General features: G+C 55.6%; 1 protein-coding gene across 8 annotated transcripts in view; it reads left to right on the top strand.

The window, feature by feature from the left end:
• Nucleotides 1-18,614, top strand: part of IQSEC1 (IQ motif and Sec7 domain ArfGEF 1) — a 330,236-nt gene that overhangs the window by 241,694 nt on the left and 69,928 nt on the right. The window lies entirely within an intron of this gene.

Raw genomic sequence — 18,614 nt, 5'->3', positions numbered from 1 at the left:
TTGGGCAGCCCCTCCTCCCACTACCACGTGGGCAGGAGGCTGGCTGGTAGTCTTGGGGATCCCCTGGGTCAGACCCCCAGTGGGCGAGGAGTCGGTTTAAGGGACTGTGCCTGGGGGCTGGAAGAGCCACTGCGATCTCCGGACCCAGTCCCAAATGGGGCAGGAGGCAGCAGGAGTCTGAGAAGTGACGATGGGGCTGTCGCAGGTATCAGGACACCCTGTTCCACCTGCCAGCCTTGGGGGGGAGCCCTCATGGACCAGGGGCCTCTGACTGCGGGAAAGCCCTGCCCTGCCCAAACTAGCTGCCCCTGGGCTGTGAGGAGGCAGGGCCGGTTGCGAGAGGTGTGGCCAGGCTGTCCCCCTGCCCCCCCACAGTCACGGGGACACCCCCCTCCCAAGTTTCTGCCGCGCAGTTGCCCCTTTAAATTGCTAAGCTCTCGGCTGTCACAGCTGATCTGTTTCCAGAGCAAACGGAGCAGAAAGATGACAGTGGGTGTCCCCGCCCCCGGGCCTGTCCGAGAGATGAGGCTTGCAGGCCAGCGGTCCCCTCTGCCTGGTCAGCTTTCTGCGTTTAACTCTGGGCATGCTCCGTCATGGGGTGGGTGTGGGGCACTTGCTCTGCACCGGGGAGCCCCTGCTCCGCTCGGTGGTCAGGCACCACCAGACAGCGTGCGTGCCAGCCTACACAGCCCCTGGGAGCAACTTGGAACGAAGGTGACCTCTGGTCACCCTTCCCTGCCCCCAGCTTTATGCCTGCCTCCTCCCTTGGGCTGGAACGGTGGCCAAGCCTCTGAAACCATGTGTGGCCAGAGATCCCATGTGCAGCAGTTGGGTTTGAAAGGAGAGAAAAGCAGCAGCCCCAGACGCCCCAGAGACAGGAAAGGACAAGCCAAGAGGTATTCAGGGGGCCACAATGCCGCGGCCCAGCCACTGAGCATCAGCCCTAGATGGGGCATCTGGGGGCCAGTCTCCTATTAGAGACGGAGAAACTGAGGCTAGAGAGAGGCAGGGACACATCCAAGGTCACACAGCACCCCAGTGTCCCCAGCTCTCCAGCAGTCTAGCCATCCCTGAGGAGCTGCTGCCTGGGGAAGGCTCAGAGGACTCGGTGTTCCCCCCAGCGGTCCCTGCTGTGGAGGGATAAGGAAGGGGAACCCTGGCTCCCGCACAGGTTGCAGACATTAAGTAATCTTGAGTCTCGTGAGGAGAGTTGCCACCCTCTCCCGTGGCTGCCTGCCCTTCCAGCACTTCTTTGCTCACCCCGTGGCTGCCAGCCCCACAACGACACCGTGAGCTCAGTCATGCCCCTGCCCCATTGTGCAGAGAGGGTGCCAAGGCCAAGCCAGCACTGGGACCCTCTGTGTCCTCAGCTTTCCTCCACCCAGTGTTCTAACTGCTGGGGTGCTAAGCACCTAGGCGGCCCTAGTAGAGCACAGCCGTCCTTTGTTCTCATAGTAAGCTCCCCGTCACTGGGATGTGCAAGCTGGAGCTGAATACTCATCGGTTAGGGAGGCTATGAATTTGACCAGATGTCTCATCACCACCCCACCCCGTCCCTCATAATTAGGCGGTAGGGAAGGGGGTTGCTTGCACCTATCAGGAGATGATGTTTCTTGCATGAAAGAGGCTGGGTGAAGGCACTGGGGCAGGTCCCTGTATGAGGCCCAGGGTTCCACCTACTGCCATTGCTCAGACCTGGTGTCCACACTGTGAAGTGTGACTCAGACCCGCTTCTGGGGGCAGCATCTTCCAGTGCCTGCTGCCTTCCCACCGGGCCCAGCCTTCAGCCTTGCCCGTCCTGGCTCCTGCAGGTATGCCCACCCCACCTGCGCCACCCAGAAACCTTTGCTCAGCCTTCACCCATTGGTGTCACCTCTTCAGCAAAATCTGCCCAGAGTCTCTGTGTCTGCCTCCCCTGGGGGTCCCATTGTCACTGAACTGGGGGGGGGGGTGGGGACAGTGTGCAGGGACATAGGTAGGCCTGAATGCAGGACACCTGCCCGCAACTGCCTGAGCTCTTCAGTGGCCCTGCCACACAAGTGCCGGCTTGGAAAGGCAGCGTGCAGGCAGCCGAGCTCTCGGTGACTCTTCGAAGAACTGAGTGTATGTGGCCTTCTGATCCTTCTGAAGTATGATTACACTTCACACCCAGCAGGCATCTTTTAAGCACCTACTCCGTGCGCGACCTTCTCACGGGGTCTCACTTGTATCAGCCCATTTCATCTTCGAAACCACAAACCCATCTGCTCATGTGTATGAAGGCTCTAGAAGCGTAATATCAAACAATGATGTCAGCCGCACGGGCCAGTGGGACCCACTGAGAATGCTGCACGCCCCCACCCGCCGCTGGCCGGAGTCTTTTCCGTGACTTGGGCCCTAGTGTCCCGACAGCTTGGCAGTTTGCGCACCCACGTGGCCTGGGGAGGCGCGGGGGCTTAGGGTGCTCAGAGGGGACCGACCCCGTGAATCCGCGCGGGCTGTGTGGACAGAGGTAGGAAGGCTTGCAAAGGGGTCCTGTGACCAGGTACCTGCGTTTGGGCCTCATCTGCTGCCTCTTTAGAAGGAAGTCCTGTCGGGATGACAGTCTCGTTGTCCACCAGACTGAATCCCCTGAGGGCGGAACAGTGGCTGAGGCACCTGCGGGTCCCCAGCGCCAGGGGCTAATGTGAGGCTTTGCTGTGCTCAGCTGAGGTGGATCTAAACAAGAAAAAGGTAGTGAGTTGTTCTCATTGGAGGTATGCAAGCTGCGGCAGTCGAGAAGACTCCTGTGCCTCCGTTACGCGAGATGCCCTGGAGGGCCATCTTAGCTCCAGGGCTCCCAGAGCCAATGACTTTTTTTTTTATTTTTTATTTTTTTATCTGAGGACTTAGTGAAAGCTATCAGGATGGTAATATAGGTTTGGAAAAATGCTCAGTGCCAGGCTGTTTTAATAAAGCCAATTGCCTCGGGGTATTATGGGAACACTCCATTATCCGGCTCCTCCAGGATTTGGACTTGGCCAAGGGGCCCGAGGATTTGGCGTGAAGCAGGAAGGAAATTGAGAGTCTTATGGCCAATCCCGGAGCACTGGGGTCACTGTCAGCCACACTAACTTGGGAAGCCCTGAGGTCAGAGCTGAACTCCTTGTTGCTTTAGACAAGTCCCTTCCCCTCCCTGAGCTGAAGAAGTTTGAAAGAGTCCGGAAAGCACTTTGGAAATTGTAAGGATTGGGGGCCGGGAGGAGGGGCTGAAGCAGCAGATCCTGATTGTGTCAGGTGCGTGGACCAGCGGAGGGCCAGCCTGCCGCTGGGATGGGTTCCAGTCCCAGCTCTCAGCTCCCTAGCTTCCTGCACCTCCGTGAGCCTCAGTCTCCTCCTCTTTAAAATGGGAATGATGACAGGGCAGTTATGAAGGTAATTCTGGAAAGTGTGTCAATGTCATACAGCTAGTTTCCATTTTCTCCTTTGGGAATATTGAGAAGCCACTCAGTATTCCTAAGGCCTCAAAGTCCAAATAGAAATGCCAGCTCTGTTGATTTTCTCATTCAGCAAATATTTATGGAGCGCCTGTGATGATAGCACGGGAGCCACACAGACAAAACGCCTTGCCCTCCAGGAGCTTTGATTTCAGCAGCAGGAGACCTGCAACAAAAAAGTAAACAAACAGAATTTCAGTGAGTGCTAAAAAGAATGAGTCTGTCCTGGTCGGTGTTAAAGCTGCTTTGCAATGGAAGAGCTCTTCCATTGAAAAGGGGGATGAGAAGGAGCCCCCCCACCCCGTCTGGGCTCCGGGAGACCTAGATTCCAGTCCTGGCCCTGCGGGCTTCCCACTTGCTGTGCAAACTTGGGCAGTTTCCTTCCTGTCTCTGATCCTCGGTTCTCGTTTGTGAAATGAAACAGCAGGTATGCCCCTCCGGCTCCGGTGCCCTATGTGGTGCTGCACTGACGTCTGCACTGCCGTCATAGCTGGGGTCCCTGCCTGTCCCCTCTGCCTGCCACACCACACATACCTTTCTATTTTAGATGTGACAGGTAACCTGTCAAACAGAAAGGCGAAAAGACAGGCATACAGCAGCTTCAGCAGAAATAAGAGGAACGCACACGTTGTGAGACCACCACCCGGGCGCCGAGACGACGCGCTGCCAGAAGCCCCCTGCCCCGCCCCGTGGGCTCCCCCTCAACTGTTGCCCCTCAGGGATGCTCACCACCCTGACATTTGTGATAATACTGTTCTTCTTGTCACTGTCTTACCACCTGTCTGAACAACTCTTTACCACATGGCCTTGTTTTTATTTTTTATTTTTGCAAGTATTTTATTTTATTTTATTTTTGTATTTTTTGCGGTACGCGGGCCTCTCACTGTTGTGGCCTCTTCCGTCGTGGAGCGCAGGCTCCGGACGCACAGGCTCAGCGGCATGTAGGATCTTCCCAGCAGGCGGACTCTCAAGCACTGCGCCACCAGGGAAGCCCATTATTTTTGACTCGTTTCTACGTAGACTTAAGCTGTAGATATTTCTTCAGGTCTGGCTTCTTCTTAAAGTCACAAGGAGCTGTTGCTTGTCCTCGTCACGGCCATGGTGTTCGTATTCCACTGCATCGCTAGGCCATGGTTTATTATCCAGTCTCTGCGATGGACACACAGGGTGTCTTCAGTTCGGGGCTGTGTTCTTGAACCTGCCCACGTCCTAGTGCACGTATGACCTCCTTTCCGGCATCTGTCTGGAACTGGGCCACACGGGACGCACATGTTCAATGTCATAGAGCAGACCAACACTGTGGTCCTTCCGTCCAGTCGCCCCCCACTCCCAGCGGCACCACCTGTCGTCAGTCTCTGCCATCTTTGCTCTCCTGGTGGGTGTGTAATGGTTTTAATCCGCATTTCCCTGACCGCTTATGGGGTTGAGCGTTTTCGTACGGTTATTGGCCGTTTGGATCTCCTCCTCGGTGAGGTGACTGTTCAAGCTTCTTGCCTCCCTTGGGCTGTCTTTTTGTTTTCTTGTTGGTTTGGAGGATTCTTTAGGTATTCCGGATTCCAGTCCTTTGTCATTTGTATATGTTGTAAATATCTTGCATTTTTCACTTTTCCTGGGGTCTTGGAATGAATTTCAGAGTTCTTAATTTCTATCAAATCTTTCACTTTATTTATTTATTTTAAATTTTTTTATTATTATTATTTTTGCGGTACGCGGGCCTGTCACTGTTGTGGCCTCTCCCGCTGCGGAGCACAGGCTCCGGACTCACAGGCTCAGCGGCCATGGCTCACGGGCCCAGCCGCTCCGCGGCATGTGGGATCTTCCCGGACCAGGGCACAAAACCACGTCGCCTGCATCGGCAGGCGGCCTCTCAACGACTGCGCCACCAGGGAAGCCCACTTTCACTTTATTTTTGTTTTGTGTTTTAAGAATCCTTTCCTACCCTGTGGTCATGAATTCACCTTTTGCATTAGATTTTTAATCTACGAGGAATCGATGTTAGTAAAGGGCATGAGTTAAGGGTCCCATTTCCCACGCGCACGCATGCACGCACACGCACACGCACGCACACCCCATTTCCCAGCCTGCCCAGCGCCGTTTGGTGACATGTGTGTCCCTTTCCCCTACCTGCCCTGCCCGCCCCACCCCGCGCATATTCATACTTTTCCCGGGCAGGCAGGAGCCCAGGACCGCAGGCTCCGGCCTCGGAGCCCCGGCAGGGACAGCGCCCGGGGGCAGGGCAGGGCGGCCAGCCCTCCCCCACTGGACCAGCTGCCACTCCTGACAAACAGGTCTGTGGGGCCCGTCACGTGTCCAGCTGGCGCTGACTCGGGCTCTGGCGGATTAAGCAGGGGCTCAGGGCTTATGACCCGCACCGTCCACTGCACAGACCCCCGTGAGGGCCGAGGGAGCTCAGCTCTGTGGGCTGCGGAGGAGACCCCCCAGAGGCCAGCGAGGCTGCGCTGTTTGCCTCAGGAGACCCGCAGCCGGGGCACTGGAGCAAGGTAAGAGAGGGCCGGGTGGCCCTGGCTGTGTCTTCCCTGCCCAGCTCTGGGAACTTCTGTCTGGAAAATGAAGTGTCCCCCCCTCACTCCCCCGCAAGCTCTTTCCATCTGGGTCTACTGGGGGAAGTCGAGAGCCAGGAGGTGGAGGGCGGCGGCCGAGAGCAAGGACCTGCCGGTCTCAGGGCCCTGTGCACACTCACCCGGGCTCATACACACATGTACACGCACCTGCCCACCGGTTCCCGAGGGACTCCGCGTCCTCGGACCTGCCCACTGGGGGGGGGGGGGCGGGCGGTGGTGGCACTGCCAACCTCCAGTCTGCCTTCCAGATCCTGGTGCCTCCCCCCCTCAATGGCCAGTACCTTCGTGCTCCTGGAGTCTTGGGGCAGGGAAGAGGGAGAGGAAGTGGGTGTGCGCTGAGCACCGCCTATGTGCCGGGAACCTCCCCTCGGTGATCTTTATTCCAACCCTGCAAGGGAGGGAAGATTCGCCCATTTAATAGATGAGGAAACTGAGGCTCAGAGATGGGCTATGGCCCAGCTGGGGCCCGGGCTGGGAGGACGGTCCCCAGCATCTCAGCAGGCTGGCTACGTGACCCTGGAAGTCACAGGCTCTGCTCACCCCCTGCCCAAAGGCACAGTCCCTCTGGCGCAGAGCTGCTGCTCCCTGGGGCTCTTTGAGAACTCTAGGTCCTTGCGGGGTGGGGGTGGGGGGCATCAGGGCGGGAACAAGAGCCGGCGGCTCTGGGCCCAGCTCAGCCTAGGCTAGTGGGTCAGACTTGGGCTCTGTCTCCACGTGCGTGCCATGGTGGGGTGACAATAGTAGGCCCCACCTCTCCAGGCTGCTCTGAAATGCCACCGTGCATGAAAGGGCTTCCAAACACGTCCGCTCCCAGCAGGCACTTGGGCACTTGGCTTTTGTTTTTACAGGGAAGGTCAATACCTGAGTTCACTGCGTCCTCTGAATTTCTGAGCTCCTGTGCCTTTCTCTTCTTCCTGGGCTATATGCATGCATTTATTCCTATGAGTTTAATACTTGCTTAGGAAACACAGGCACGTGGTAAAATGTTCAACATTGTAAGAGTATACAGTGCAAACGATGTATGCCCCCGCCCCCTCCCCAGAGCAAACAGGATGAGCATTTTGGGGGTATCTGGTCAGAAATGTTCCTATGTATATATTCGTTCCCCTGCCATATTTTAAAGAGAGCACCCAGCAACTTGCTCTGCCCCTATCCTGTGACTTCCCTCTGGGCCTTTAAATCCACCCGCCCGGTTAGAGAGCCTGATGGCTGCTTCCCTGCAGAAGGCGCGCATATTTGTGGAAGCTGGCCCCAGATCTTCCTCGTCAGCAGGACTTGAGGGAGGCTGCAGCCTGGCACGGGGCAAACAGGGGGATTGTTGAGCTGCAAAGAACGGTCCCTCTGTGCCCAGTGAAGGCCCAGTTGGAGACCGGCTCCCCCTCCTCCCCACTGCAGCAGATCTGGGTCTGGAGCAAGGGTGGAGCCTGGGGACCTGGCTGAGGCCCAGCCCGCTGCCAGCTGTCCATCGGGTGACCTTGAGCCGCCTCTGGGCTCCCGACTCAGTGCAGAAACCCAGGGCGCGTGGTGGCCCCAGTGAGAGGACCAAGGGTCTATCTTCTTGAGGACCCAGCAAGCCACGCCTCACCCATCCCGCCCAGGGAAGAAGCGCGTGATGTCGGCTGGAGTTCTCACTGCTTCCTCTTGAGCTTTGATGGTGCTCTCTGGGAAACAGCCGAGATCAGCGCTAAGTCTCACTGATATGTTCTCTGTGGGCCTTGTGACTCCTGGACCTGCCGGCTTCTTATCTCTGCCAGGGAAAGCTCCCAGAGGGCTGAGGGCAGGGCTTTATCTCTCCCAGCCTCTGAGAAAGGAAGGCAGCAGGTGGCCACATGTGGCAACGTACCCTATGTGCGTGACTAGGAGGCTTCATCAGAAAGGCTCCCTGCCCCCTCGAAGCAAGAGCAGGATCCACCGTTGGTGTCGGGAGGGTGGCCAGTTACCCAGTGGGGCAGAGGTCCAGGCGCTGCCCGTGTGCAGATGTTCAGGTTGTGCACTGCACAAGAGCAGTTGGCAAAGGAAGAATGCACTGTTAGCAAGCCACAGGCCTGAGAGGCTGTGTCCACCAGAAGAGGGCGCTTTTTCCAAATTCACACGCAGGCCCTGCATGCTCACTAGTGAAGGAGAGGTGCCTGGTGAGGTGTCTGCTCTCCACTTACGCGGTCTCCCTCTGCTCAGTTTTCTAGAATCTCCCTCCAGGACGCTGCTGGTAAACCCAGGGGAAAGGCAGCTCCAAACACTCTCCTCTGTCTGTGGGAGCAGCTTGGGTAAACCCAGCCCAGTGGATCCTCAGAGGGAACGGGGCCATGGCTCAGAGACCATGTGCGTGCATCCACATTGCAGCTCTAGCTGCCCCTGGTCAGGACTCCTCAGCAGAGACCCTCCACTTTAGCATCTGTTAATACTCCCCCCAAACCTCAAGTAGGAAGGACCCTTACCTCTGTGCCCAGCCCCTTGAGCAGGGCCACTTTATTTGTGAAGGCGTGTTGATTTGGGGACAGGAACTCATATGAACTCATCTCATGCACATATATTTCTCCAGCACCTAGCGTGTGCCAGGCTGGCAATAAATGGTGAGTCCCGCAGACGTGACTTTTATCCTCACGGAGGTGTCCAGTGAAGGAGAGGGAAATGCCCCCACGAACAGCATGGACCAGGGGCTGGGAGGACTTGCTCAGTGGGGCCTGTAAGGAGGTCAGGCAAGGCTTCCTTGAAAGTGGAGCCGGGGATAAGTAGGTGAAAAGAGAGAGACGTATGCACCCGGCAGTGGGAACAGCACGTGCAAAGGCCCAGGGGCAGGAGCCAACTTGCCGGGTATGAGGCTGGAGCCGAGACGTAGGGCAGAGGCAGGCAGAGGCTGAATCCATGGGAGCTGTGGGCGTGGTGAGGAGTTTGCTGCTTATTTCTAAAGCAGCGAGCAGCCAGGGTTCGAAGCAGGTCAATGACTTGTTAGATAGAAATGTCAGTGAAATTGGGTTTGAGTCCTGGCTCTGCTTCCTGATCCAGCTGCCCTCCCGCTGTATGATGGGGATGGGGGCGGCAGGGTGGAGGGTGTCTTAGGTTGTGCCGGAAGGAGGAGATCTGAATGAGGAAGCTTACCGTGGCGTCCAGAGGCTGCCTCAGCTGCCCCTCTGGGCACCTGCCCCGTGGCTGGGCACCTCCCTGTCCAGGAGGCTTGGGGCTGGGAAGGCCAGATTGCAGTTCTCCAGCAGGGCGACAGGTGGCGCCAGCCCCTCAGGGGTGACCGGTGGGCTGGCCCAGCAGGGACCAGCGCAGGTCAGGTGGGGTTGGGTCTAGCTCTTGTCAGGCCGGGGCGGGGCCACGCTTCCCCCTGCCCTCACCCGCACCCCAAGTGGCACCCAGACTGCTGGTTCGGTGGCTCCAGCCCGCAGTTGCCAGCACCCCGTCTTTCATCCCCTCCGAGGACCATCCATCAGTTGTGACCTGAGCTGACGTTTTAAGCCGATCTAAATTTGCCACCAAGCCTGACAGGGGGACAGCTGGGTGAAACCACCCTCTGCAGGGGAGTACTGCGGTCCAGATCCCCGCTCTGCAGTCTCAGCCAGTGACATGCAGATAATGAGGTACCCCCTCCCAGGGTGGGCACGCGTCAGCACACACTGAGTGCCCAAGGAAGGTTGGCCCAGCCAGGGCTGGGCACCCAGGAGGCCTGCAGGGCCTGGCAGTGCCTCCCCTGCTCCCCCGGGGCCCCCGCAACTGGCATGGGGGCTGGAAGCACAGGGAGCCGACGTGTGTTGAGTGAAGACGTGCCCTACCCACCAGAGGCTGAGCCCCAGAGTGGGAACGCTCACACCTGGCCCATCGCTGGCATCACATCCTGGCTCCCCGAGGCTGGTGTGTGATCTGGCATCTTGGGCAAGTGGTTTGGTCTTTCTGAGGCCTATTCCTTCTGTAAGATGTGGACGGTACCCTCTCTGTAGGTGGAAGGATTGCTTACCCGATGGGAGTCCCTTGGAGCACCCAGCACCGAATTGGTGCTCAGGGAAGGGCACCCACTGCCACTGGGAGTGCAACCAGCCATCCCTGCCTCGGAACCATGGGTGGTCACTAAGGGAGACCAAGGGCAGAAGCTGGAGCCGCGATTGCAAGCAGCCTACAGCAAGCTGGCTGACCAAAGCAAGAGGGAATTTACTGGAAGGTAGCGTTGTCCCCAGACTGCCCAGGAAGGACAGGAAACAGGCCCGTACACAGGGCCCCTCCTGAGGGCAGGGGGCAGTTTCCTCTAGGGATGCCCCCTGGAAGGGGTGCCTACTTGTCCATGCTTGGGTGCCTGCAGGCAGGGCCGAGCCCCGTGAGAGGCCCACCGGGTGCAAATGCCCCCAGGACGGGGCACTGCGGGAGGGAAAGGAGGGATCCTGGAATAGGACGTGGCCTTGAGGGGAACCGCGCAGGCCCAAGCCCAGCACCCCCAGCGCTGGCTCTCTGTCCCTGGCCCCCGTGCACCCCGCTGTACTCGGGTTCCTCTTCACCAGCGTGATAATTACTGGACACATCGCTGACATTGAACAAATTGTTGTGTGCTTGTAATTACAAATTACGTGTCTAACACTCCAGGGGGTTCCAAACCTTGATATCTGTGCTATTAACACATAAATTACAGTCATTTATGGAAATTACCAGAGAGACCAGAATTGTCTGTGGATTGTGCTGTGTGAGAGATGCTCGTTGGCGGATGTGCTCCAGGAACCTGGAGGGGCCCAGCGTGGGCCTCGAGCTTTACTATTTCATGGGGTCAGATTCTATTCCCAGCCCTAGACTTTTTTTTTAAATTAATTTATTTACTTTTGGCCGTGTTGGGTCTTCGCTGCTGCACGTGGGCTTTCTCTAGTTGTGGCGAGCTGGGGCTACTCTTCGTTGCGGTGCACGGGCTTCTCATTGTGGCTTCTCTTGTTGTGGAGCATGGGCTCTAGGCACGCGGGCTTCAGTAGTTGTGGCACGCGGGCTCAGTAGTTGTGGTGCGTGGGCTCAGTAGTTGTGACTCACAGGCTCTAGAGCACAGGCTCAGTAGTTGTGGCGCACGGGCTTAGTTGCTCCGCGGCATGTGGGATCTTCTCGGACCAGGGCTCAAACCCGTATCTCCTGCATTGGCAGGCAGATTCTCAACCACTGCGCCACAAGGGAAGCCCCCCAGCCCTAGACTTTTCACACATGGTCCCCCAGGTCGGAATCCCAGCTCTGCCACGACCAGCTGAGTGGCCTCCAGCCACTATGTGTGTCTCAATTTCCTTATGGACTAAATAACGGGACTTGATGAGTGATTCCTAGAGATAGCGGCCGTCCAGCTGCAGGCACCCACCTCCGCGCAGGAGGTGCCCCCGGGGGCCTTTTCTCCTCACTCACAATGCAGGAGGTGCACAGTGAGGCAGCAGCCAGGTTTTGTTCCCAAGAGGAGGGAGGGGACCAGGGCCCTGGAACCCCGCCTTCAGTCCCCCCTGGCACCAGACAGCCCTCCCCAGCCTTAGGTTGCTGTGAATTCCTTATGTGCTTCAGGGCGCTATTTCTTGCTGCAGAGAGTGTACCCTCAGAGTCCTGGGTTTCTGGAACTGTAAGACCCAGGCCACAGGTGGGCGTGAAATGATTCCAGGTGAGCCGTAGATGCTGCATTGGGTGACACGGAGCCAATCATACGAACCCGGGAGAAAGCTATTCCCCTCCTGGAGTTCTTTTAGCCCCTCCGATTACACTGAGCCCAGAGTGTTGGTCGGGGCTAATATCTCTTTAATGCCTTTTTATCACTCCAAAAAAAGCTTAATTCTATTTCCTTATTTTATAGGAAGTAATGTGTCACATGGTTAAACAGTGAAAGATATAAAAGGCTACGAGACAAACAGTGAGCCCTCTCCCAGCCCCAGCCCCCCAGAGGTAAACACCATCCAGAGATACTTAGTGTGTCTATCAGCGTGTGGGGTGTGTGTGTGTGTGTGTGTGTGTGTGTGTGTGTGTGTGTGTGTGTGTGTGTGTATTCTTCTTCCCTTTTTTGTTAGGCACATACAGCATTCTAAGTTTAGCCTTTTCACTTATAATATATCTTGTATCTCATTCCCTACCAGAACATGAAGAGCCTCCTTCTTCTGTTTTCTGGCTGCCCTCTGTAACGTGGATTCTCGATACTTGCTAATCTCTCTTTTAAAGAAAGACAGAGCAAGCCTCAAGCATAGGCCTTCTTCTGATAACAAGATCTGAGCAGGATTTTATAACAGTGTATTGGTTTGGGCGATTCCTTTCTATGGGAAAATTCAATTTATGCTCAGCGAGACTGGCTTTTCACAGATGGAGCAGATATAACGTGCGCCTGATACGAAGAATAGTATTAAGTAATTGGTATACAGGTGCTTATGTGGTTGTTGGGAAAACTAACCTGGGGATAAATCCAGGCCAGTTCTGCCGGCTTCCTCCCCAGCGACACACACCCATAGGATGAAACCCCAGCCCCATCCTCTGGCCTCATTCCTCACAGCACACCCATCCCTACACTTCACGCTCCCGTATATGCTGTTCCCTGTACCTGGCGTGCCCTTCAGTGAACTCCCATTCATGCCACAAATCCCGATGCAGGCTTCACCTCCTCCAGGAAGCCCTCCCTGATGGCCACCCCATCAGCTCGCAGTCATTCCTGCTTCTGTGCCAGGTTGATCCCATGGTTGCATTGATCACCCACTGTAGTGCCCTGGCACAGTACGAGATCCTCAAACTTCTGCAGATGTCAGAATCACCTGGAGGGTGAGAATGTACATTTCTCAGAATTCCCAGCTGGGACTGCGGTTGCTGCTGTTCTGGGACCATACTCAGAACTGCTGGTGGAGGGACAAGGACACAGCGTTCTCCTGGGTTCTCCTCCCGGCTCCATCATTTATGGGCTGTGTGTCTCTGGACAAATTACTTACCCTCTCTGGGCTTCAGGGCCTCTGTGAGAAACTGAGATGTGACCCCACCTTGTAGAGAATTGCGTGAACGTGTTTGGAAGCAGGGCTGGCACCGACTGATGTGAGTTGCCTCCCGCCCCCTCCCCACCGAACTTCCTGAGGGCAGGGCCCACATCTGATGTGTCTCGGATGCTCGGAGACACCCAGGCTGTGCCTGGGGGGCAGCTGCTGGTCATGTTCAGGAACGCACATGTGCCGGTTATCTATTTATTCAAATAGTGAATCAGATGTTGCACATCTCCCGCACCCATTGATTCCAAATCTGTGGAGCCGGGTCAGGCTGGTTGAAGTCTTCCTCCCACCCGGACCAGAGAAGGGGTTGTTTAAATCAATAACGTAAAGACGATTGCAGAGGGGAATGTTTAACCCACTTAAGAGAAGCTGTTGTTTTCGGAGCACTTAGTGGCATCCGTTTGCAAAACAGGCGTCCCAAGCACTTGTTATAAATGAACGCTCTATTCATTAAAGCAGAGGGCCACTGAGGCTCGGCTGGGCTGGCCCTTGGTAGCGGTGTGGGCATGACAGTTAAGAATCAGTGCCGCCAGCGGGGTGGTCCATGGCAGGGCAAGGCCTAGCAGCCCCCTCTCTGCCCCTTTTAGTGCAGGTGGGCCCTGCAGGTGAAACGCAGCTCCTGGGAAAGAAACCCACATGCCTCAAGAATGGTCATTCGCTTTGCCCCAGGGCTACTTCTCTTTAGAGAATCTTTAGCTGACAGGTTCCTTAAGTACTGGGCACCCTGGTTACGAGAAGCAGTGTCTCTGAAAACCAGTTTCATGAGAAGAGGGGCGTTGGCTCAGACTGAATAGGACCAGGATGTGAGTGGGTAGCATGGAGGGGGCTGGCCCCGTGGCTGGCCCGGAAGCAGAATGAATCTGGTTCTACATGATTTGTTTGTTCATTGTTTATTGAGCACGTGCTGTAGACCAGACGCCTTCCGGATGCTGGGGACACCGTGGTGACGCTTCATTCTGGTAGAGGATAGACAGTAAACAAGGGAACAAGTAATCGAGCCAGATAAACAGGCGGTGAGATGGGCTTTAAAGGGAATTAGACAAGATGGAGAGAACGGGGGTGTGCTTTACCTGGGGGCGGCTTAGGCTGTTCTCAGGCACAGGGAGTGGGCACGGGGCAGTCCTAGAACAGTCTGGAGCCAGTTTCTTGGAGCTGTCCCCAAGGGAGGGACTTGGCATAAGCATACCCCTCCCTCCTTGAGATCTGGCGGTGGCTTCCTTGTGCCACCAGCCAGGAAAAGAGGGTTGAGTGTGAGGGGCACTTCTGATTGTGTCCTGGGGCCGGCAGGGCTCCCTGACAGGGAGTGTGATGAACAGGGTAATTTCAGGGCTGAGGGGGGCTCAGGGAGGAGACCATCACTGGTGAAAGCAGTTCAGCTTTTTGCTTCTGAATTTCTTCCTGATGTTGTCAGGCCCCTTGAACCCTGCAAGAAATCTGGCCAATGGCCATTTCCCATCCACTTGAATAGACTCATAACTCCAGCGGCCGCACCTAGAAGACGCAGGTCTGTTTTCTGCAGGCCCTTCCCCCGGGGCTTCAGGGCAAGCAGTTCCGCTCACCTGGCTGGGCCCAGCAGAGGGGTGAGGGCGGAGGGGGTGTTCCCCACGAGTGCCCAGACTGGGGAGGGATGCGGTGAGCACGGTCTCACCTGTGGCCGCCACCCCCATCTTCCTTCACTTTTATAACAAACCAGCATCTGCTGTGCAGCAGGGGTGACAAGTGCTCTGGGGATCCAGGCTAGGAGGTCTTCTTAGAGGAGGTGATCGTTCTTGGCTGTTCTGTTGACTTTGTCAGTCACTGAGGATCGTCGTGCTAGGTTTGTCAGAGCTCCACAGAGCCACCCCATCCCATGTGGGGTTTTCTTTCTTCTTGCATCTGACCCTGTGTCCCAACCATGTGGTTCCATGATTGTAACCCTCCTGGAGGAGCTTTCCCAGGCCCTTGCAGGACTGTTCACCCATTTGTCAACTGTTGGCATTAATAACAACTGCATCGAATTTTTAGTGTTCATTTAAAGACCACAAGAAAAGAGCTCCGTACACCACCAACCACGATGGTTCCCTACCTCTGTGGCTTCCTTTGCCAGAGCAGTGGGAAGGAGCTGAGGAAAGGATGCCCTGTTCTTGGCTGTGCCCCAGACTGACTTGGGGACTGGAGGACTCAGGTTCCTCATCTGAATAAGAGCAGGCCGTACTGGGTCACTGGGTGACTCCTTCCGGCTCTCAACTTCTAGGGTACACTAAGGTTAAGGCCGCTTTCATCTCACCAGCGTGGGTCAGGTCTTGGCCAACCCAAGTACCAGTGAGTTTTTTGTGGTTGGGACCCATTTCCCCTGGTGCCAGGACAGGTGTCTGGAACCGGGCCGGTTATGTGAAGCAGTAGTCGCACCTGAGCCCCACCACTGGGAGAGTGATGGAGTGCCATTGTCCCTGCCCTCAAGGTGCCCACAGTCTGGGTGAGGGGTTCTTGCTTAGCCTAGGGGGTGGGGGCATTAGGGGAGGCTTCAAAGAGAAGGTGACATTTGGGCTGGGCCTTGAAGGTTGAGTCGGAGGTTGCCAAGCAGCTGAAGAGGGCAACCCAGGAAGTGGGAACAGCATAAGCAAAGGCACTGGGGCAGGAAAGTGCTTGGTGCATTCTGGGAGTAACTGTATGGGAGGGATGGTAGCTGGGAATGGGGCTGGAAAGAGTCGGGGGCTAGATGTCACCCAGGTAGTACCTGAGCAGGTAAATAGTCTGGTTCACGGTAAACAACCCTACACCACCTCCGGGTGACCGCAGGCTCCCAAGATAAGTTATCCCAGGGTCATTTCGTTTACTTTGTTTAGTAAGATTAGGGAAGTCCGTGATTTGCAGAGGTTTCTATGAAAACTGCTTGAAATTGTTAAAATAACTTGGCACTTAATGAGAGCAGCTTTATTTACCTGGGAAATTTCTCCTCTGGGGGGCTGACTGGGTTCCCAGAGAGGTCACGCTACAGAGTTCTCTGTTCTGTGCAGTGTCTGTGGTTTTCCATGGCATCCGACACTCAGATAAATAAGTTCCATTCCATACGGAACCCACAACTCACCCACACGCAGGCTGTATGCTGGACAGTCCCCATCCCTGCCATGCCATCCCAGCAGCGGGGGCTTGTGGCCTGGCAGGTAGGACGCTTGGGTCAGGGTCACTGTTTCTAGGACCTGGCCACACACCTGCGCTCATCCCTTCGTCTCTCTGGGCCTCAGTTTCCCTGTCTGTGGAGTGAAGGATTGGGCTGGAGGGAGGGTCACAGAGCTGTGGCTGTGACATGGGGAGGATCCTTTCAGTGATGTGAAGAGTAACTTACTAGTGATCAACAGACACTAGGAGGGAAGCTCGCTCGGATGGGCTTGACCATAACCTGTTTTTATGGCTGTCATAGGACACAACCTCTCACAGAGTGGCCCAAGAGGCGGCTTCAGTACAGTCTGGCCTTTGGGGCCTCTGTGACTGGCTCTGGTGGGCTTCAGAGTCTTCTAGAAGATGCTAGAAGACCTGTAGTACCTTGGATTGTTACGTCTATCATGGATTTCTTCATTTCCCTGACTTTTAAAACAATTATTTAAAAATTTGCAAACACTGTAGTTCTAAAGTGCTCCTTCCTCCTTCCCACCCTGTGTCCCAAGCTTAGAGGGCAGAGCCGTGTCCCCAGGAATCTCTGGAACCCCCGTTTCCCTTCCCAGAGGCAGCCACCAGTACCCGTTTCTTGGGTCTCCTTTAAGAAACAGCCTATGAGCGTATCATGCTACATAAGCGTACTAGTGTTCTGTATGTTTTATTGTCTGTACATTTCACACTTGTCTGCACTTTTTGTCACGATGTTGTGTCTCAGACCGTTTGCTGCAAGTGCGTACAGTGCTGCTGCCGTTCTTTTAACGTAGGGCTCCTCTGTACCGCAGTTTACATAACCAATTGACAGATGTTGTCTGTGTCCTTCTCCGCGTTCTGCTGTTACAGACAACTAACACCCTTGGACCTGCGTCTTTGTGCACCTGGGCAGGTAGCTCTCTCTGTAAGTGTCTGTTCCGAACAGTGGATGGTCCCATCTTGTGGCCATCTGTCTGAAGGTTGCCTGGCCCGGCCCTATCGTTTCGATCACCATCTTCCCCATGACACGTGGACTCTCTTTCCCAGATCTCGTCCGCAGCCCTGACGCAGGGAACGGGGGGGTTGGCTGAACAGGCAGAGAATTCACGTGGAGCTAATGCAGAACTCCCTCAGGGGAGCTTCATTATGTCAGGCTGACAAACCTTTTCTGTGGAGAACTAGACAGAAATATTTCAGGCTCGCGAGCCCTAGTCTCTCTTCAACTTTGTTGTGGCACAAAAGTATCCGTAGACAATACATAACGGAATGAGTGTGACTTTGTTCCAATAAAACTTTATTTAAAAAAGCATGCAGGGGGCTGGACTTGCCCCCAGGCCTTAGTTTGCATTTGATTGATTTGCCTGGGCACCTCGGTGTCCCAGCCCTGTAGTGGGCACAGGGGATGCTGCAGAGAAGGACGCAGGCCAGCTCTGCCTGGCAAGGACAGCACAGTTCCTCTGCCCCTGGCAAGGAACCGGGGAGCATGTAAAGGGAGTTTCTGGCTTGGATTGGGGGCCAGTCAGGGTGGCTTTCTGGGTAAAGTCACATTGAAAGCTGAAACCCAAGTCCTGGCTACCAGCCAGCACAGTGGGGAGTGTTGCTTGAGGTTCGGCGAGGGCCGGAAAGAGGAGCCTGACCAGGCCTCACAGGAGGAGGCCTCTGGGAGACGGACTGCAAAGGTTGGCCTTTGGGGGCATGCGTGCCACATGTCTGGTCAGAGGAGAGCAAGGAGGCAGTGGAAGGTGGGAGGCTGTCAGAGGCCCAGGAGATGGGAATGGAGTCAGGTTGGGGGCATGTGAAATGGGCCAAGGTAAGTAGGTTAGGACTGAAACCCAGGTTGATACAGTGAAAGTCAACATTTTCATGCACTTCTGGCATCTTCCAGCCTTTTAGGTGGGCTCCTACTCACCTCTCAAGGCCCAGCCTAAATGTCCCTTCATCTTTGGAGCCTCCTGTGGGGCAGAGTTATGGGCGGCTTCCTCCAGACTGTCATAACATCATCCCCAGGGACACTTGTCACGGCAATGTCTCCCCACTGTGCCTCACAACAGCAGCCTGGAATATGCGCTGATGCATGTTTGCTAAATTAAAGGAAAGGGCACGGTGGATTAGCCAGCGGAGAGGCGGCTGATGAGCCTTGCTTTACAGCTAAGGAAACTACGGCTCAGAAGCCTAAGCAGTTTGCCCAAATGGCACGTGTAAGACTTCTACCCAGTCTAGTCATTTCTGCCCAGCAGAAAAATTGGCTTTCTCTACCTCTCCAGGCTTGGCTTTCTCACTTGCCTCACGATTCCTTAAATTATTAATCTGTGAGGAAATTAACTGAGAGCCAGAAGCAGAAGTCACACTCTGCAGGAAGATAAAAGGAGAGAATGAAAGAGGCATTTGGTTTCCAGGGACTCCATCCTCTGGTAGTCCAAATGCTTACAGGGAGACTCAACGCCCTTTTTCTAAATCCCAGCCGGAACTATGTCGCCAAGACTGTCCTGGCGGGCGGTGAGGCCCTGGGCCTGGAGAAG

The sequence above is a fragment of the Globicephala melas genome, chromosome 11, assembly GCF_963455315.2.
Source record: "Globicephala melas chromosome 11, mGloMel1.2, whole genome shotgun sequence".
In the NCBI taxonomy this organism is placed as follows: domain Eukaryota; kingdom Metazoa; phylum Chordata; class Mammalia; order Artiodactyla; family Delphinidae; genus Globicephala; species Globicephala melas.
Note: the sequence above shows the minus strand (reverse complement) of the source record. Positions and strands in the feature narration are given on the sequence as shown.